This window comes from Grampus griseus, assembly GCF_964374135.1.
Source record: "Grampus griseus genome assembly, chromosome: 7".
In the NCBI taxonomy this organism is placed as follows: domain Eukaryota; kingdom Metazoa; phylum Chordata; class Mammalia; order Artiodactyla; family Delphinidae; genus Grampus; species Grampus griseus.
Genome location: NC_139001.1, coordinates 81,945,945 through 81,968,780, shown reverse-complemented (window position 1 = coordinate 81,968,780; position 22,836 = coordinate 81,945,945). Strand labels below are relative to the sequence as shown.

The window sequence follows — 22,836 nt, the reverse complement described above, 5'->3', positions numbered from 1 at the left end:
CTGCCCTTTGGTGCCAAATCCCGCTCAAATTTCTATTGTGGCCACCTCTAACCTGAAACCACATGGGAAGAGGATGTGGGGAAATTGACAGGGGAAAAGACATCACACCACGTTAGTACTTTTATTGTGAATCAACTGAAAGTTGTATTTAAAATAGGAGAGTATGAAATAAAATGATTTGCTAGAACTTTCAAGTGTTCTAGGGCAGAAAACACTGAGAGATGTCAGAGGGTCCATGTCCAGAATCTACTTCCCATGTGGTAACAGATCATGAGTTTATGTATTTAACCCTGACATTTCATACTTAAACAGCCATAACACTTAGTTTTTTCCATCATAATGTGACTCTGATGCATACTGTTTTGGTTGCAAGAACTCAAACTAGCTTAAGAAAAAAAGAGGGGATTTATTGGCTCATATACCTGGAAATTTAAGGATGGCTGTCACTTCAGGCATAGCTAAGTTCAGGGGTGCAAATAGTATCATTAGGGTTTATTCACCATCTCTCAACTGTGCTAGTCTCTGCTTCTCTTTGTGGGTAAGGGTCATGTTTTCGTACCCTAAGCAGGCTATCTCCACCTGTCAGAAGACATAACTGCAGGTATCTCCCAAGTGTGCATCCTTACATCTTGAATGCAAAAAATAAATAAGCCATTTCTCTCCTCCTCCCACCCCCATGCGCACACACACATTGAATTGTTCCAAATTGCCTTGTCCAGATCATTTGCCCACTACTTGCATCAAACACTGTAAGACAGAAGGATGAGATACTATGATTGAACAGGCTTGGGTCTCCTGCCCGCTCCCACAGCAGAAGCTGGCGGGACACTGGGTCTGTCATTTCCACCAAAATCCCTAGAATGAAGGAGGAGCCACTCCTGAAGTAATCCAGGGGTCATGGCCAGATTAAAATGGTGTCTAATGCAAATGTACTTTAAATCAAAGAGCTGTAAGATCTTTGTTAATTGAGAGAGGGAAGATGTTGAAGTTTATGTTATTATTCTTTTCCCTTTTCTAGAAAGCATGACAGTGACATAAAGAAGCACCTTTATTAGTTCTCTGATAACAGATGAACTGTAGGAAAAAAAGCACATATTGGCAGTAGAACCAAACGCAGTTTTCTGTAGATAGCCCTGGCCTGCTGCTATCTCAATGTAAAATGCATTCAAAACATTGCCACCAGATGAACTTTATGGGCAGCTTTAGCTTTGAGGGAAATGAAAGAAATCTAATGTCCAGCAGCTATCCTGGAATGTTTTGCCTTTGCTTGGAATTTTTTTATTAACAAATAATGATGCATGCTGCTGTAACCCATTGGTCATGCACAACTCATATTTTTTAATACAAAAAAAAAAAGAATCCATAAAAATGGAGAGGCTTCCTAATAATGAAGAATGACCTCTAATTGTAATGGATTTTACTTTGAGGTAAATTGGTAAAAGTTAATTTTTATCGTTTGTCTTAAAATTATCATTTTTCTTAGTGGCTTTGTTTCTGGACAGAATGTTAATCCTTAAGTCATAGCACCGAAATTTGTTCACAACTAAAAGTACCAAAGAATTTCTTCATTCCCTCATTTCTTCACTCTGATTTCGAGCCCACTGTATTGTCACGCACTAAGCTTAGCACTAGGGATACCAAAAAGAATAAGATACGTCCTTGTCCTCAAGAAGCTCACAGTGGAGGAGAGGAAAGCTCAAGAAACACAGACAGTACTACGAACCACTGGTATCCAGACAGCTGTGACAGCACAGCGGAACAAACACGTCATTTTGCCTGGGGTGTCAGAGAAAGCCTTTTAGATGAAGATCTTGATAGAGAAACAATAATTTTCTAATCAGAGACCCTAGAAAATGGCATTCCAGGAAGAAAGACAGCACCCACTGTAATAGGACATTGTGGATTAACTATATAACAGTGGAAGGGATATCCAGGAAGCTGACAGGGAGTGAGAACAGACAGAATGGGATGGAAATAATATGTCATGTCAAGGAGTTTGGAAACATAACTCTGGAAGCAGGGAGAAGGGACAATGACAAAGGAGAGAGACTGATTACACAGAGACCTTATGGAGGTTACAGAGAAGCCTGACACGGGGCTAAACTAGACATCCTGTAATGTTCAAATGGAAATGAGTAGTAATGGATTGAATGAAGGAGCTAAGGAGGAGGGAGGAATCAGAATTCCTTTCATGTATACAGTTTAGGAGACTAGCTGGATGGAGATACCATTAAAGATACTACAGGAAATAGACAAAACAGATGTGAGAGTAGAGAGGAGGACAGGGAGGATTAAGAGAGAGAACAGAGCTGTGATCGCCTATGCTACGAGACGTTAATTTGTGTTTTAGTACAATAGCTACATAAAATAATCTTTTTTTTTTTTTTTTTTTTTTGCGGTACGCGGGCCTCTCACCGTTGTGGCCTCTCCCATTGCGGAGCACAGGCTCCGGACGCGCAGGCTCAGCGGCCATGGCTGACGGGCCCAGCCGCTCCGCGGCATGTGGGAGCTTCCCCGACCAGGGCAGGAACCCGTGTCCCCTGCATTGGCAGGCGGACTCTCAACTGCTGCGCCACCAGGGAAGCCCTCTTTAGTATATTTTAATGTCCCACTTAAACATATTCATCATGTTAATACACCTTATTAAATAACAGTATGGACCAAGTCATCTGTTTCTCCCAATACTATACGAGGGGTGTAATGTTTTGAGTAGCAGTAATCTCATGTATATTTAGTATTCTGTCTTCATGAGTATATTACAGATGCTTTGGGGAAAAAATACATCTCCATGTGACTACACAATACTTTGAGACACACACAAAAAATGTTTCTGACCACAACTAGTGATCTTTTTATAAAAGCCAAGAGCTGATACAGTTTGTATTTCCTAACCTTCACTTTTCATGTGGAGATATTTTCATCTATTGGAATATAACAGTGTTAAACCTTTTCAAATTATGTCTTTTGGTTTAACTCGAAAAACTTGAGAACTACAGATTCTTATGGATTAAGGGTAAACTATTCACCAGAAACAATAATAGTAACAAGTTGTTGAATACACATAGCATTTTTCAATGATATTCTAAGAAACTTGCTTACTACTATATTACAAAACTTTCACAGTGATCTTAGATAGGCATTAAAATGAATTACAAGAAAGGGAGCTGAGTTTTTTCACATCAAATATTCAGGTGGAGGAAGGTTGATTGTCTAGTCTTATTTCACACTGAGTCTTTTTCATATACTTTTCTTAATGCATTCAAAGGTTGTTAAAGTTTCTTGTATAAAAATATGATTGACTGTTAGTGACAGTAATTGCATTTTAGCAAAAGTGACCATTATAGTAATTTTCTTTAAGGAAGAGAAATCTAACTAAAGTAGCTAGTTACTTCCTAACACATTAACTTTGAAATTTTTTAACATAAAAATACATGATAAGGGAAGTACAAATTGAAGAACATAAAATGGCATGCAATATTTATAAAACTACTTCCATTAGGTGGTTCTCAATTTTATGTAGCTGTTAATCACAAATTAAGTGAAACAAAATATAGGAAAAAGCTAAAATTTCTATACTAGTGGGCCAATTAAACTAAGTCCTCATTTAAAGCCTTTTAAAAATGACTCTCAAATAGCTCTTATTTTCATTTCTAAACTATAGAAGGTAATGATTTTTTTGAAACCGAGACTATTTATTCATATCATGCCTTTAGAAGATTGAATCAAATGATACATGAAGATAATATGATTACAAAGAAAAAAGAAAAAAACAATTATACATGTGCATAGACAAGGTAATGCTGTATATAGTAACAACTTGTACATGTTAAATCACAAATGAAACAGCATTAGCATTTAATTTCATGTATTCTGCTGCACACCTGAATACTAATTAGCAACTAAAATAGGAAATGTGTGATACTGCATGTATTGATAAAATCTCAGTTCCATATTCTTCAGACACCAGCAATTTAACATGCATTGCATACTGGGAAAAGCTACTTTATCATCTTCATGGTTTCCTTTCTAAAATTCTTTTTCATTATTATTGAGAGCAATATACTAATTTCAAAGTCAATCAGAGGTGACTGAAATGTTGGCTAAATCTGGAATTGCATTTTCTAATATTTATTGTTAACAATGTATAGACAGTAACTGCAGAGTATAAAGCAAGAAGCCTCAAATTCAGAATGCAAATAGATGAACAGTAATTCAAGGTTACCTAAGTCGACTGAGTTAACTCAAATTTTTCATTTTTAGGGGCCACAGAGGACACTGGTGCTTTGTTTCTGCCCCTCCTTAGCCCTGTTTTTGAAATGGCCCCTGCAAAAGAGAGATTTATTTTGAAGGCTGAGACAGAGAAAAGGGAGTTTCAGCTTCATGATTTTTCCCTGGCTGCCTCTATTCATCTCTCTCCATCTCCATTCCCTTGCTAACCTCTATATTTAAATTGGCCCTTGCACTACCACTTGATTTATTTTTCAGTTATTCTTAAGGAAGAGAATTTTATTCACAAAGCCATATTTCTTTGAGTTAATACTTTATTTTTCCACTATTCCGCATAGATTACAGATGCTCTCCCATTTGTTTGTACCATTTTGTCTGTCAACTGCATCTATAATACAAGTTTGTTCTTATTATGTATGGCACGGAATGCAGTTGGGGAAATTGCAGGGGTGTGTGTGTGTGTGTGTGTGTGTGTGTCTGTGTGTGTGTGTGAATACACGTGTCTATTTGCTTTTGAGTTGTATTCTAAAATAAGGATTCAGTATAAAATTGACGACAGTAGTCTTTCATCAAAGTCCTATTTCCTTAAAGCCTGCCTCATGTCTCATTTATTAACAGAACACAAAGGTAAAAGGTAATTACAAAATAATTACACTAGTGGACATCAAAATAAGATGTTTCAAAGAGAAGGACCTAATAAATATCTGCTAAGAAAGTTCCAGGGACTATATCAGTTAGGATGCTTCTAGTTACAAACAACAGAAAAACCAATGCAAACTTGCAGAAACAATAAAGCAAATTTATTGGCCCAAATAACTAATAGTTCAAAGGATGGGAGAGATTCAGGTGCAAATGACCAGAGTTCCAAATGATTTGACTGCAGTTGTGTAGTTCTTCCTTCTTTGATTGTTGGCTCTGTCCTTAGGCTAGCTTCTTTCCAGGTTGTAAAATTTCAGCTCACAGCAACCAGGGTTCTTTCCCATTCACACCTCCCAAGAAAGGGCATGCTCTCCCCCAGCCAAAGAATAAAAGTCCTGAACTTCATTTTGATTGGCCCAATTTGGGCCACTCTTGAATCACCTGTAGTGGCAAGAAGGAAAGACCAACCAAGGCATATGCCTGGCACACACTGATACAACTCCATAGGTTTTTAAAATATTGGAGTGCTTCTAAACCAGGTGATAAGAAGCCAATGCTCTAAGTCTCCCAGATGTTCCTCACTGCATCAGCCTGAATCCCTCTGATCCGTCTTTATCCAGCAAGTAAAGAGTTAACATCTGCAAAGCAGGAATCCATTTGGACCCAGCTCCAGCAATGCAGGAGGCATCTCTTCTGTTTGGATGGATCATGCCTTCGTTGTTAAACATGAATATATTCCCATCCTGCAACTGGGGGTAGGATCAGTTCCATTGTATTAGTTTCCTAGGGCTGCCATAACAAAGTACCAGAAACTGGGTGACTTAAGACAACAAAAATTTGTTCTCTTATCATCCTGAAGACTGGAAGTCCAAAATCAAGGTGTTTGCTGAGCCATGCTCTCTCCGAAGACTCTAAGAAAGAATCCCTCCTTGCTTCTTCTAGCTTCTGGTGGTTGCTGGCAGTCCTTGGTGTTCCTTGGTTTGTGGCAGCATAACTCCAATCCCTGCCTGTGTCTTCCCATGGTGATTTTCTATGCGTCTGTGTCTAAATTTCCCTCTTCTTATAATGACACCAATCACTGGATTAGGGACCACCCTAATCCAGCATGACCTCATCTTAACTTGATTATATCTGCAAAGATCCTATTTCCACATAAGTCACATTCTATAGGTTCCAGGTGGACATGAATTTGGGGGGACACTATTCAACCCAGCACCCCCCTACCAAGTGGGATGACTGCTCTGTGATGGGAAAGCATTAAAGTGATGTTGGGGAAGTTGCCACAGTGTCCACTCTAGATGCTGGACCCTCTGGGCCTCAGCTCTCTTCCTGTACCTGGTTATAGTCTACAGCAGTATAGTTGACCTGGCATTTCAGACTTTATTTGTACCTTCTAAGCTGGCTCTTATACTGCCTAATCTCATTTTCAACTCTAAGGCCTAAGTCCATGGACTTCAAAAATTCATGTGGAGTAGGGGTCTGGCAGAGTCCTTAAGTCCGCATTGCCAGTCCAAGCATTATCAATAGAGTGAATAAACAATATATCTCACTTATGTGTTCAAATGCTTGTAGCTGTGATTAATTTTAAAAAATTCACTTAAAATCTTCCTGCATTTATAATACCTCTTTGTCATTATGTATGTTCTCTATCAACAGATAATAAATGCAACTACTGTTGTACTTTAGCACACAGGCCTTTATTAGAAGGACCATGAGTAAATTGGGATACGTCTGACTGCTGTCACAAAGGCCAAGAAACAATAGCTCAAACAAATAGACATTGATTTCTTTCTCTTGTAGGAGCTAGAGCATAAACAGTCCAGGGCTTATATAGCAGCTCTGTGGTCTTGAGGACCTAGACACTTACTACTTTGTTCTACCATTCTCAAGTCATGGCTTTCATCCCTGGTCTAAGATGGCTTTTGCAGCTCTCACCAGTGTGGCTGCATTCTGCTCACATACCATTTTTCGGACCCTAAAACATATGGCCAAAACGTAGCAGCAAGAGTGACTGGGAAATGTGGTCTTTATCTGAGCAGGCTTGTGCCCAGCTAAATGTTGAGAGTTCTATTACTAAAGAAAGAAGGAGAAAATCAATATTAGGGAAGAGTTAGCAGTCCTTGACAAAAGCTACATGCATTTAGGAGAAAGTAATGGATATTTACAAATGATTGGCATATTCCTAATAGATTATGATGTTTGTTCTAAGATAATTTTCAATATAACTTTACACATCCTGAATATTATAATTTTGTGACATGTTTTCTGTAGACTCTACCTCATCTTACTGACTCTACTTACATAGTTGAACTGAATATGTTCACGAGGTGTCTGTAGTGAGAAAGTTTTAGAGTCATAAAGAGAATTGTTGCAAATATTGAGGTTAACAGGAAACAGTATATGGAAGGGGGAAAATTACAATTTAGGAAGTGACTATTTTGCTAGAATGAGAATTTTAACTATCTCTAATGACAAGTTATCCAATTACAGATCTTCCTCAACTTACAATGGGGTTATGTCCCAATAAACCCATCATATGTTGAAAATATCATAAATCGAAAATGCATTAATATACCTACTGAACATCATAACTTAGCCTACCCTAACTTAAATGTGGTCAGAACACCTGTATTAGCCTAAAGTTCAGCAAAATCATCTAACACAGAGCCTATTTTATAATCAAGTGTTGAATATCTCGTGTAATTTATTGAATACTATACTGAAAGTGAAAAAATGGTTCTATGGGTACAGGATGGTCATAAGTGTATCAGTTGTTTCCCGTCTTGATTATGTGGCTGACTGGGAGCAACAGCTAACCGCCCAGCATCAGGAAGGAAGATAGTACCACATATCCCTAGCCTGGGAAAAGATCAAAATTCAAAATCTGAAGGTTCAGTTTCTACTGAATGCATGTCTTTCTCACCATCGTAAAAGTAGAAAAATTCTAAGTCAAACAATTGTAAGTTGAGGACCATCTGTACAACTAATAAGAAGAAAAGTTTGAAAACAAACTACGCAGTGCCATAGCCAAGCGAGACTTTGTATAGCTTAAACCTGGTACCCAGCTTAGAAGCAGACGCTTCTCATATGGGAAGAGGCATGTCAAGGCCTTTATAAATACTGAATAACAAATATAAGCAGAGCTTTATCAAAACAAAACAATCAAATAGGACAATGATGCCAAATAAAGGAAGAAAGGGGAAAATAAGGTGAGCTTTTTTTTTAAAGACTTAACATTGAAGGAGTGGGAATCTATCATTCCATTCATGATGGTTCAAAGTTCTTAATGGTGCCAAAATTCTCATAATCCTCTGACTTTTCCCAGAAACTTATTATAAACTTTCTTATGGAGATAAGTGTACTGGATGGTTTCATTTTGTCTCTCCATCCACTCTCCATCCTTCCTGACCTGATCTGTGCCCCAGGAGGCTGACTTGTATGGACCACATCTCTAGATTTGCTTGCCCTCTGGTTTCCCGCTGCATCCCACCAATGAGAGGCTCCAACAGGACATCAGGAAATGGAAGGATGGTGAGGCTGAGTATTTATTCTTCTGCTTCCCTCCATGCCAGACTGCAGGTTAGCAGTGCCTGTGTTCCTCTGCTGAAGGCCACAGCTACTGTCAGCTGATCCTCTCCTGCAGCTGCAGCACAGCTGCCTTCCCTGCTCCCTGGGCCTATAGAAGGTCTAGCCAGGCCCCTCTTACCGGTTCAACCCTACCTACACCTTTAGAGATAGTTCATTCCTTAAATTCTCCTCAGTTGCTCCTTCCAAGTGAGCCCTCTGTTCCAGGGATACTGAGTGATAAAATAAGGAAGAAATGACTCACTCACTGAAAAACTAGCCCTGCTAATCCAGTGGATAAAAAGCCATTCTCGATTTTGAAATTCTCTCCTTTCTACAAATTCATATTCTCTTTAGAAACCTGCACCAAGGCTTGTCGCTAACATAAACCATTTCTAAACCAGCTGCATGGTTCTACTTCCTAGAAACACTGGCCATCACTTTCCAGTCCTGTTCATTACCCCACTTTTCTACTTTTGGTGTATTTATAAGCCATTTCTAAATTTACTGATGCTTGCTGTAGACTTTTTTTTTTTTAGGGGTTTTAGTATCTCCAGTGTGGAGATGACTTTTTAAAATCTACTTTCTGTACAAATTCCGCGACCATTTCTAGTATTATATGCTTCTTAAGCAAGAGATATGCAATATTTGTTATTCCAGGAAGCCAATACCTCACTCTCTTAGGGTTTGAATTGGGAAGCAAGGTGGAATATAGGTAATTTTCCTCAAAATATATTCCCCTACACTTTCACTACAAGCAACATACTTACAAATCAGATAGTTTCTCCTCATCTCCACCACCTCGTAATGCTAGAGGGGCCCAGGGCTTCATCTCTTGTCTACATACACTCTTCCCCTGGTAGCTCTCATCTAGTCCCATGACTTTATAGGCCCAATGAACATTTCTACTTCTAAGCCTAATAGGCATTTTAATCTTAAATGTTTCCAATCCAAACTTCTGATCTCCATATTTACGTCCATTCCAAATGTGTTCATGTTGCAGTTTTTCCCTCTCAGTGACTAGCAACTAGCCCCAGTTTCTTGGGCCAAAAATTTTGGAGTCACCTTTTACTTATCTTTCTTTCCCCACTCCCTACAATAATCCTTCAAGAAGTCATATCAACCCTATATGCAAAAATACATCCAGATTCTAATTACTTCTCACTGCCTCCTCTGCCACCTACCACTCTGGTCCAGGCCCCTGCAATTCACTGTAACAGCCTCCTCACTGGTTTCCCCTGCCTCTGACCTAGTCCTTCTAATAGTCTTTTCTCAACAGAGCAGCCTGAGTGCTTTCTTTTAAAATATTAGATCATGCCATTTTTCTGTTCAAACCTCTCTACTGGATCCACTTTCACTCAGAGTGATACCAAAAGTCCTTACATATAGCCTAGAAGGTTCCTCATGATATAGCCTCTTCTATCTGACCACATCTCCTACTTCACTCTAGACACACTGACCTCCTTGCCTCAGGGTAATGTACCTACCATCCCCTTATGGACCTTAAACAATAGACCGCCAGTTATTTCTCCAGCAAAAATGGGTTTATTCAGGATCAACAAAGAATAGCAATTCAGGGTCTGCAACTGTGGTGAGCCACATGCAAGTTCCCCCAAGAAGGAGAGAAGAATTCTTTTATAGGAGGGAAAAGGAAGTTGGGAGGGCTATAGTAAACAAAGAGTCCATTGGAGGAATTGAGATTTTGAAGTTATAGTGGCTTTTCATTGAATGAGTTGTGACAGTCTTTCCTTGGCTGAGCTGTTGCCAGGCTAAAGGAAGTTTTCCTCTTCCTGTTGGGCTCTGCTATCATGGTAGGGCATGAGAGCAGCCCCTTGACATTTAAAATAGAAAACTGAAGAGGGAAGAGATATGGGAACATATGTATATGTATATCTGATTCACTTTGTTATAAAGCAGAAACTAACACACCATTATAAAGCAATTATACCCCAATAAAGATGTTAAAAAAATATAAAAATAAATAAATAAACAATAAATAAATAAATAATAAATAAATAAATTGAATAAAATAGAAAACTGTGTTTTAATTGAGCTTACTGTTTATTAACTTTTACACCCTCTTCCCCTAGGTAGATACACAGCTTACTCTCTAACCTCTTTTAAGTCTCCACTCAAGCATTACCTGCTCAGGGCACAACCCCCTTTCCAATGCAGTTATCATCATTTGACATATATTTTGCATGTTTATTTTGTTTATTGTCTGTCTTCCCCATAAGAATGCAAAATCTTGTATAAATTTAATATTTGTTAAATATTCACCACATATTCCCACCTTTTAAACCTGTGCCTGGCATAAAGACAGTGTACAACAAATATTTGATGAATGAATGAAATTATATATACATATATTTATTTTTTAAACATAAATCCTTTCACAAAAATAAATAAGCATTAGAATACCTCAAATAAATTTTAAGAAATCTCATGTGTACAAAGTGTTACTCATGTGTTAGGCTCTGGGTAGTACTTTACAAGTGTGATGTCAGTGAATTTTCATAGCAGATCCTATGTGCAATCACATAAGACCTGTGGTCTTATGGTAATAAGACCAATTCTTATTACAACCAACTTACATGTGATATGTAATATAACTAGTTTAAGAAGTGAAAAATCAGTACATGGGGAATACACGTTCAGACCCTGACATGTCTGACTCCAGAGGCCATTCTCTTCCTAATATGTCTAAAACATGCCTCTTTAAACTTAGAAAGAAAGTTACCACCAGCAACAGCAACAAAAAAGATTAAACCAAACCTTAATTTTAAAAGGGGCAACTAAATGCCTGACTAGGATTCCAAGTGTGTGAAAATTATAAATCCCAGCTTTTCAAAGGAAAAACATTGAGTAGGTCAGGCAAAAGGCTGACCAGAGATTAGAAAGGCAGAACTGCACACTCAAACAAATGAAGGGATTACAGTTAGAGAAACTTCTCTGAAAACTCCATCTTCTCTTCCCTGTTGTGGTCATTACCGAAGCAGCAACAGCCAAAATGAAGTTCAATCCCTTTGTGACTTGTGACCAGAGGAAGAACCATAAAAGCATTTCAACTCACTTTCCCACTTTCGCAGGAAGATTATGTCTTTCCCTCTTTCCAAAGAGCTGAGACAGAAGTACAATGTCCAACCCATGTCCATCTGAAAGGATGATGACGTTCAGGTTGTGTGAGGACACTACAAAGGTCAGCAAATTGGCAAAGCAGTTCAAGTTTACAGGAAGAAATGTATCATCTACACTGAACGTGTGCAGCAGGAGAAGCCAGTGGCACAACTGTCCGTGTGGGCATTCAACCCAGCAAGGTGATTATCAACAGGCTAAAAGTGAACAAAGGTTGCAAAAAGATCTCTGGATGAAAAGCCAAATCTTGCCAAGTAGGAGAGGAAAAGAGCTTAAAAAGGGAAGAAACAATTGAGAAGATGTGGGAATAAAGTAATTTATATACAATACCTGCTAAAATGAAAAAAAAAAAAAACCAACAACTCCCTAACCCTACCAGCTGCCCCATACTCCCACTGTGCAAAAGGATGAGAAATTGTTTCAAGTTCTTGCTTGTTGATTTGCTATCAGTTTGGGCCAAAAGACTGAGATAATCAAAGACTTCCAGGAATAAAATTAGGGACCTTTTTATTAAAGTGTTCTCTTAAAGTGTTTTGGTCAATCATAAAATAGTAGAGAAGGCCTTCCTTTGCCCTTTTGCTGGCCATGTGAAGAAACATGGGCTTATCTCTACCTCTGCCCTTCTCCAAGTCTTATTCTTTTCTCTGAAACATGCACTATGTTTGAAAACCACTATGTTTTAAAAATAATCCAGAAAAAAGACAAAGAGAGGGTAAAAGTCATAGCACACCCCAGAGACAAGGAAATGTTCTTGAGAAGCATTTGCACATAGGTACCTGAAACTTTTCAAAACCACATCAATAAAAGAAAAGGTTACATGAATGACTATTGAATATTGAAACTTAAGTATATTAGCAAATCAAATGGCCTGTGAAATAAGTGAAAACATTTTCTAACATCCCGTATGGTCTCTACATAAACAGGTTCTAAAAGGACATTTATATAAGTAATTCACACTTGAAACCAAAAGAAGCCCCCTATTTTTTTTTAACATCTTTATTGGAGTATAATTGCTTTCCAATGGTGTGTTAGTTTCTGCTTTATAACAAAGTGAATCAGTTATACATATGCATATGTTACCATATCTCTTCCCTCTTGGGTCTCCCTCCCTCCCACCCTCCCTATCCCACCCCTCTAGGTGGTCACAAAGCACCGAGCTGATCTCCCTGTGCTATGTGGCTGCTTCCCACTAGCTATCTATTTTACGTTTGGTAGTGTATATATGTCCATGCCACTCTCTCACTTTGTCACAGCTTACCCTTCCTCCTCCCCATATTCTCAAGTCCATTTTCTAGTAAGTCTGTGTCTTTATTCCCATCTTACCCCTAGGTTCTTCATGACTTTTTTTTTTTTCTTAGATTCCATATATACGTGTTAGCATACAGTTTTTATTTTTCTCTTTCTGACTTACTTCACTCTGTATGACAGACTCTAGGTCCATCCACCTCACTACAAAGAACTCAATTTTGCTTCTTTCTATGGCTGAGTAATATTCCATTGTATATATGTGCCACATCTTCTTTATCCATTCATCCGATGATGGACACTTAGGTTGCTTCCTTGTCCTGGGTATTGTAAATAGAGCTGCAAAGAACATTTTGGTACATGACTCTTTTTGAATTATGGTTTTCTCAGGGTATATGCCCAGTAGTGGGATTGCTGGGTCATATGGTAGTTCTATTTGTAGTTTTTTAAGGAACCTCCATACTGTTCTCCATAGTGGCTGTATCAATTTACATTCCCACCAGCAGTGCAAGAGTGTTCCCTTTTCTGCACACCCTCTCCAGCATTTATTGTTTCTAGATTTTTTGATGATGGCCATTCTGACCGGTGTGAGATGATATCTCATTGTAGTTTTGATTTGCATGATGAGAATATTCCAAGTGCCAGCATCTCTCAGTGCACACAGAATAGTGACTTAAGATGTCAGTTCTTCATGTTATTTGTTCTGAAGTTTCACTGGTTTTATTTTAGAAGTAATGTCTCAGAGAAAACTGAAATTTATATAAAACTTATTTAGGATTTTAAAAGCATTTTATATCTTGGCTTTATTTTTAGAGAATTTTGTAGACGAGAGGTAAAATATTGAGATTCAACCAAAGCAGAAACAAGGCAATAAAGTTGAATTTACTAGACCAAATCAGGATTTCAGTGCCAACAGGTACAAATCTACACATTCACAATCTTTGGTTCCTCTATTGCACGTCTTTTATATTCATTGACACACAGCCCAGTATGACTGTGTATATTTTTTCTAATATGGACAACTTGTGATGTACCTCAAATGAGAAAATTCTTCAACACACCAAATTTCATGTTATTATGGCTAGCTCAGTACTAAGACTTGAGTGACAGCTGCATCTCCCCAGAAACTAGCACTAAAAGGTGCTAATATCCTAGCAAGCACTTTAAGAAGACCTTAAGTTGTATATATCTAATCTAAGGTTGAACATTGTATATATATAAAAAAAAAAGTTAGCAGGAATTCAGCAACCAGAAGTCTGTGTTTCCTAGCAAAAGACAGTTGGACAATTCCTCTAAAAGATAGCAAGCTATTACTCAAAAGTCAAACATTTGCTTCTCCATTTACTAGTGAAAATTGCATTCTGTTATCAAATAAAATAAGTGTTATTATTAAAAATTACATGCCCATCACTAAATGGTTGAGTTCACCTACATATTTGGGTTAACATATCAAACAGAAAACAGGCTTGGCCACAAAGTCAATGAAAGTCAAATAAAAGGCCAGACTAAACAGATGAGACACCATGCCCTGAAGATCAACAGAGGATATCATTGTTAGGTGAGGAGGGTTTAGTAACTTCAGCAAGGAGGATTTTCTGTGCCCATCACAAACTAAGCAACTCATTTAGGCTACTTAACCACAAATTCTACTGCAAGACTGATGGACAGTTAGTTGCATACAACTGGATTTTTTTCTTTGCCATATTGTATTAGAGTTAAACTCCATTGAACCTTACATGGATATCCTAGAGATATCTTTGAAATTTTTGGTAATAACAATGGTGGTAACAAATAGGTAGCTTTATATTAGTTAATTTTTCAATACAAGTTATATTTACATGTAACATGTGATGACAATTATGATAACTGAGATTAAGATAATAATGGGGGCTTCCCTGGTGGCGCAGTGGTTGAGAGTCCGCCTGCCGATGCAGGGGACACGGGTTCGTGCCCTGGTCTGGGAGGATCCCACATGCCGTGGAGCGGCTGGGCCCGTGAGCCACGGCCACTGAGCCTGTGTGTCCAGAGCCTGTGCTCCACAATGGGAGAGGCCACAACAGTGAGAGGCCCACGTACCGCAAACCACCCCCCCAAACAAAAAACAAAACAAAACAAAAAGATAATAATGAATTATTTGTTTGAAAACAATCCTTATTCCAGTAAATTCTTCCTAAAACGATCCTACAGCTTTTGAATAGTGGGCATTACCTGGTCTGGTCTAGAGTATCAAAGAGTCCATAATGTGTCCATATTTGTCATTCTTGAGATTTGTCAGAAGGAACTTCCATGCACTAAACTGAAAAGCCCAATTTCTCCTTCTCCACAGCATCCATTAGGATTCATCCAGCTAAGTATTATGATTATATACCTAGAAAACTCAAGAGATTCAACCAAAAAGCTATTTAGCAAGGTAGTGGGGCACAAAATTAATACACAAAAGACAACAAATGGCATGAATATATAATGGATTCAAGTACTCATCTAAAAAAAGAAAAAAGATGAAAGGCACATTAATAAACTTAATAAGAAATGTTAAAACACTACTGGAGGGCTTCCCTGGTGGCACAGTGGTTGAGAGTCCGCCTGCCGATGCAGGGGACGCGGGTTCGTGCCCAGGTCCGGGAAGATCCCACATGCCGCGAAGCGGCTGCGCCCGTGAGCCATGGCCGCTGAGCCTGCGCGTCCGGAGCCTGTGCTCCGCAACAGGAGAGGCCACGGCAGTGAGAGCCCCACATACCGCAAAACAAACAAACAAACAAACAAAAAACACTACTGGAAAACATATAAGAAATTTTGTACAAAGGGAAGATGTACCTAGTTGGTAAATACCAAAAAGATGACAATTCTTTCTGAGTTAATTTATAATTTCAACATGAGCCCAATAAGAAAAATATTGACAGTGGGGTTTTTGAAACAAGGCAAAGTGATCATAAAGTTTATATGGAAAAATAATCAAAAATAGGCAGAAAAACTGAGGGGAAAAAGGGGCAATGAGGGCAAATTAGCACTATCAGATATTAAAACATAAAAACCTGGACACAAATAGTGTGGTACTGGTTCATCATTAGATAAAATGACTAATAGAATATTATACAAAGTCCAGAAATAATTCCAAATGCATACCGCAATTCAATATATGAAAAATATAGCATTTCAAATCAGCGGTGAAGAGGTAAACACCTCACTAAATGATGGCAGACTACCTGTGGAAAAAAGATGTTGGATTCATACCACACACCATACTCTAGTACAACCAGGATACATTTCAAATGAATGAAAGATGTTCATACAAAATAGAGCGTATAAGTATTAGAAGAAGTCACAGGAAGTTCCTTTTTAGTATTTCAGTGGAGACGGTCCTTATAACTCAAAATCTAGAATCCATGAAAGAAAATAATAAATTTAATGACATATAAAACTATAAACAAAGTCAAAAGGTAAGTTACAAACTGAGAAACTCATCACAGATAAATTCTAATCTCCCTAACATATGAAGAACTACTAGATACCAATAAAAGACCAACCATATAATAGAAAGATAGGCAGATATATATATATATTCAAGTCATAGAAAGAAAATCTAAATAGCCTGTAAACATAAGTAGATGATCAAGTCCACTCGTAAGAAAAGAAATACATACTAAAACTACACTGATATCACTTTTCAGATTGGCAATGGTCTAAGAGCTTGATAATACATTTTATTGCTTATAGGAAAACAGGCCCTCTCATACATTAGGGAGAGTTGAAATTGGTACAACTCTGATGAAAGAAAATTTTGCAAGGTTTATTGAAACTGCATATACCCATTGACTCACAATTGCACTTCTAGGAATTTATCCTACAGATATATTTGCCCATATGTGAAATGACATTATGTGTAACATTATCCAGGCCTGTATTGCTTGAAATAAAAACTAGAAACAACTCACATGCTCATCAATAGGAGAATGGTTAAAAAGTCATTGAACATTTACAGTGTAAAGTACTACACAGTGGCTTTAAAAAAAGTGAGGATCTCTCTAGTATTGATCATTGATCTGTAGATGTATTGTTAAAGGCAAAAAAAAATAGTAATCGATAAAACAGGATACGTTGTATGCTACTTTTTTAAAAAAAGATGTATAAAGAAACTCTGCAAGAACATATAAGAAAATAATAACTGATTATGGCACTCTCTGTATGTGTGTGTGAGAGAGCTATGTAAATGGTGGACAGGGTGAGAGCAAAACTTTTCACTGTGTTCCTTTTTACATATTTTGAAAATTTTGAACTATGTGAACATATGACATTTTAGGGTACAGGACAGGGAAAGACTGTGCCACCCCAGAGAAGCTATTCCTTTAGGGCCCTAGTCATAAGCAACCATTCGCTGCTGGGGAGAGTGAAAGGTCAGTTAAAACTATCTTCTAGCAACAGTAAACAAATGTGACTACATCAAACTAAAAAACTTTTGCACAGCAAAAGAAACCATCAACAAAACAAAAAGGCAACCTATTGAATGAGAGAAGATAATTGCAAACAATATATCCTGTAAGGGATTGATATCCAAAATATATACAGAACTGATACAGCTCAATATCAAAAAAAAAACAAAAACAAAAAACAAAACCCAATTGAAAAATGGGCAGAGGACCTGAATAAACATTTTTCCAAAGAAGACAGACAGATGGTCAACAGGCACATGAAAAGATACTCAACATTACTAATAATCATGGAAATACGAACGAAACCTACAATGAGATAGCACTTCACACCTTAACACTGCACTCGTCAGAATGGCTATTATCAAAAAGACAACAAATAACAATTATTGGGGAGGATGTGAAGAAAAGGGAAACCTCATGCACTGTTGGTGGGAATGTAAGTTAGTGTGGCCTCTATGGAAAACAGTACTGAGTTGTATTAAAAATATGACTATCATATCATCCAGCAATTCCAGCTCTTGGTATTTATCTGAAGAAAACAAAAACACTAATTCAAAAAGATATGTACTCCCATGTTCATTGCAGCATTGTTTACCATAGCCAAGATATGGAAACAACCTAAGTGTTCACCAATAGATGAATGGATAAAGAAGATGTGGTATATATACAATAGAATACTACTCAACAGTAAAAAAGAAAGAATTCATGCCATTTGCGATAACTAGGATAGACCTAGAGGGTATTATTCTAGTTGAAGTTAAGTCAGACACAGTAAGACAAATACTGTATAAAAAGAACAAAACAGAAACAGACTCATATATACAGAAAACAAACCTATGGTTGCCAGAGGAGAGGGGGCAAAGGATGGGTGAAATAGGTCAGAGGGATTAATAGGTACAAACTTCTTGTTATAAAATAAATAAGTTATGGGGATGTAATGTACAGCATAGGGAATATAGTCAATGATATTATAATAACTTTGTATGGTGACAAATTGTTACTAGACTTAACGGTGATCATTTCATGATATATAAAAATATGGAATCACTATGTTGTATACCTGAAATTAATATAATATTGTATGTCAATTATGATTCAATAAAAAAGACCAAAAACCCACCAAATCAATAAGTAAATAAATAAAACTATCTTCTTCATTGCCAGTGGACTCTTTCTACTAAAAAGTACACTGTCAAAGCTACACTTTGGAAAGAGAACTAAGTAGAATACATTTTTTACTTATTTTTGTTCCTTTACCTAAGAGTAAGGGAATTATGCCCAAAAAGAATGTGTGCTCCTTTAAATCTTTCTCTTCTTTTTAATCTTTTCTAAACATACCAAAAAAAAAAAAAAAACAACCCACCAAAATAGACCATTCAGTATTTTCCTTCTCTTAGTCTGCCCAGGCTGCTATAACAAAATGCCACAGACTGGGTAGCTTATAAACAACAGAAATTTATTTCTTGTAGTTCTGGAGCCTGGAAGTCCGAGATCAGGGTGCCAACCTGGCTGATCAAGGGCCCTTTTTGGGTCACAGACTTTACATTGTATCCTCACATGGTGGAAGAGGCTAAGGATATCTCTGGAACCTCTTTTATAAGGATACTAATGCCATTCATGAGGGCTCCACCCTCATGACTTAAGACCTCCCATACAGTCGACCTCCTAATACAGTCACCTTTGGGGGTTAGGATTTCAACATATGAATTTGTGGTGGACACACACATTCAGACCATAGCATTCTTCAGAACATACTTTACACCTTTTAAATCTTATTTTGTAAGGTAAAATTTTCTCTACTTTTGTTGATTGTGCCATTAATCTTGGAGACTCCTCCATTTTGTATACAGAATTTTAAAGTTTTTTTTTTCAAAGATCCATATGGATACATTGTTTTAGTGCAAGTCCATCAAATGAAAAGCATAGTGGAAGAATTATCTTTCAAACTGAATTTATGGGAGTTTCTTTGTACTTAAACCTCACCTTCTATTTGTCACCTCTGATTCCACACCCTGTTTTCAGACTAACATTTTACCAACTTTCAAGGTCATTTCTCTCTGGGCCCTAGGATATTAGCAAACCACCTAATTCAGTTCACTATGAGTCTAACAGTATGCTCTGAATTCTTTTATCTCATCAATAAAGATATTAAGGAGACTATCCTTGTGACAGGTTTCCACTAAATATCATTTGATTCACTGTCATCATGTGAATCACTGGAAACACAGTGATGGCTAACTACTCTTTGTAGCTTTGTCAGATTCTCCCATTACCTAGAGGTGGTATAAACCAGACTACTTTAGCTCTTTGAAAACTTCTTCCCTCTTATTGATGAGATGCTGCAGCTGTTAATACTTCCTCATAAATAGATATCGCCAGACCCTAACCTGCCTAGATTGAAACTGATTCTATCTTTTGTCCAGAGGTTTCATTGAAGAATACATTGTAGGGTAACTATGACAACACTAGTGTGATAAAAGAAAAGCAAACTCCAATAATCTAGAATTCCCTTCAGCCATTGTTTCAAGGGAGAATTTATAAGACACTTTATGTTGCAACTTGCTTTATGTGGTAAAGATAATATAAAAGAGATATTTCTCTGTATTCAGTTCGTTTGTTTTTCTTTTTTTCCTCTTTTTTTCCTGTGTTTTAGTTTGGTTTCAGGACCAGATTTAGAATAAAAAACAGTTTGCTCATTGGGGATAATAATCTTTGAGAAAGCAATTTTAATATGATACAGTGGCCAAAAATATATTAAAAAAATAGCTGATAATTGTAGAAATTGGGTGATGGATACCTGAGAGTTCAATATAGTATTCCTCTACTTTGGTATATTTTGAACATTTTCTATAACAAAAAAATTAAAATAAGCAAAGCTTAAAGTACATTCTCAGTCTCTTTTGCTGTGGTGCATCTTATCAGATATCCTCTAAATTACCCTTGTCATCATCCCCCAAACTGGATCTATGTCCAGAGAGAGAGATTAAAGTATAATTGAGGTGAAATATACTATTACTTTACTGTATTTAATAATTTGATGAGAAAAGTAGAGAGGTAATAGCAAAGTGGTGGTAATCCCTGAATGCTGGAAACTGGGGGCCACTCAGGTAGGTCATTGATATTGTTTGTATATGTTTAGAGGAAGAAAGAGGGGAACATAGTGTGGATTACACAGGGTGCTAGGAAGAAATAAGGTTTTAAGAAAACTCTAGGTTCAGATGGTAAAGAACATGAAAAAAAGGTGAAGAATAAACTCAGGAAGGGCTGATAATGAAAAGCTGAGCTCAGGCAATCTCTGCATATTACCACACATCCAGAATAAAGGAAGGAAGCCTGATCACGGGATTTCTGTGGGTTTGATCCCAGTGACCCTGGACAGACTGAACATTCAGATGCCTACAAGAACTTCAGCTTTAGCCTGAAACTGATCCAGGCAGAAAAGGACCCTGCACCTTCAATGATATGGTTTTCCAAAAAGGTTTATCTGCCCTCAGCTTGAGAATGGGGGTAGACTGAACTAGAAAGAAAAGGCAGTGATTTCAAGGGTTTGGACTCAAGGAGAGAGCAGAAAATGAAAGAACTGAGATTGCTTAAGAGAGATGGCTTACTGTTTTCAGGCTGTACTGAGCTAATGAAGCAATATCTTAACCAGTAACTTACTTCATCTATCTATAGTTTTTTCCTAAACTTGTCCAAAAGGATGCTAATATCAGACATGGAACTGAACAGATTGTATATACTGTATTTTGGTAGATATAATGGGAAAGGTATGCTCCAGAGAGAGAAAAGGGTATCAGGCTGTAGAGAGATATTTGGAGGAGAAATCTCTCCCCTCCTTGCATTTTTAAGTGATTGAGAAGGTAAGTTTTTTGCTCAAAATGAGGGGCAGAGAAAATCCAGCTAAAGTTGATTTCTGTTTGGGATCTGAGAGTGGCATTTCATCAGCCATTTGGAACTTAATTGCCAAAGCATAAATAAATTTCTATAGCCCCTTATTCTCTTTATAAATAGCACTTTCTCACTTGTGTGCTATTGTTCATTTGCCTGAAAAGCAAATTAAGGTTTTCTAGTAGCTATCCACAAATGCATAGCAGCTTTGTAAGTCCTGCTTTATTTATTATTCTCATTTGTGATTTCAGAATTTATGTTGAGAATATACTTATTAAACTAGCCAAAGATGCAAAGTTAGCTGGCATGCCTATTACTTAAGAAAACATGGTTAAATTCTAAGTCATCTTCACAAATCTAATGACCTTTAATGGGGACAAATGCAGATTAAATAACCTAAATAAGAGAAATAGATGTTAGAAATTTACATAAACAGGCAGAATATTATCTGGTAATCATGATATAACTGAAACAATAAAAATAATAACAAAACCTTTATATTGATCACTGACCAGGTCTTAATCAGAGTACTGTTTTCTAGAATAAAACTTCATAGCATAGATAGAATGACAAAACTTCATAGCATAGATAGAATGACAATTACTTCTCCCTTTCTTCCTGACAGGGAGAAGTTCAACCAATATATGAATGTTTAGTAAATGACAGGAGGAAAGCCTAAATGAAGTAGGGAAAAGGTCATTAATGTGAGGATAGGTCTTAATATTCCTCAAATATCTAGAAAAGAATCATAGATTGTGATCAATCATTCTATGTTTGAGTAGAAGGCTGAAAAAGAGCAGGCTGCAGAAACAGAGAGTATAATCATGGGACAACTTCCTTATTGTAAAAAGTATGTGATATTTTAATGAATTAGCATTGTGAAATCTCATCATAAGGTATGTTTAAGCTGAATGACAAATACCCTTGTATCTCAGAGAGACTTAAAAGAGGAGGTTTAAAATTCTGTCTATTCCTAGAATCCTAGGATTACCTAAAGAATCAAGGATTAATATCATCTTTTAAGAATGATTTAATAGAGAATTCTAAAACCGTGGGCACCAATCTAATATTGATAAGTTGGTGACTATCAATATTCTAAAAAAAATTTTAAGTATGGTAAAGAAGCATAATCATCTAATAATAATACATGAAAAGTATCCATTTTTACTCTGCTATTCACAAATTCTGACTCTACAACTGAGTCTACTCAAGGGAAAATATAACATTTGACCTCCAACTTCAGGAGTTGTACAGATGATAAGATATGTGAAAGCAATTTAAGAACTATAGAGCATTGCAGACATATAGGCTTCTGTTATTAGTATAAACAATAGTATTAAAAAGAAATCATTCCTATATCTCAGTGGCACATATATGAATCTCTTAACTCTGAATATGAAACCTTTTACTCTTTGCATAAAACTCTGCAAGGGAATCTATATCTAAGAATTAAAGAAGGGCCTGAGGTTAACCATTTACTTTTATTTATTTTTTAAGTTTTTATGAGAGTATAAATTCATACAGTAAAGTTCACAAAGTGCATTGCTCAAAGAATTTTAGTAAATGAATACACCCATGTAACCACCATCCAAGTCAAGATAATAAAGAACAATACGAACATCCTAGGATATTTCCTCATGCCTCATTCCAGTTGACTATCCCAAAGATAACCACTATTCTGAATTTAATCACTATAGACTTATTTTAACTG

At 37.0% G+C, this 22,836-nt stretch overlaps 1 pseudogene across 1 annotated transcript; it reads left to right on the top strand.

Annotated features, from left to right (window-relative positions):
* Nucleotides 1-11,440: 11,440 nt before the first annotated feature.
* On the top strand, nt 11,441-11,876 carry LOC309824785 (large ribosomal subunit protein uL24-like; annotated as a pseudogene). The gene has a single exon. The product of its transcript is annotated as a large ribosomal subunit protein uL24-like (transcript).
* The last annotated feature ends 10,960 nt before the right edge of the window (nt 11,877-22,836 follow it).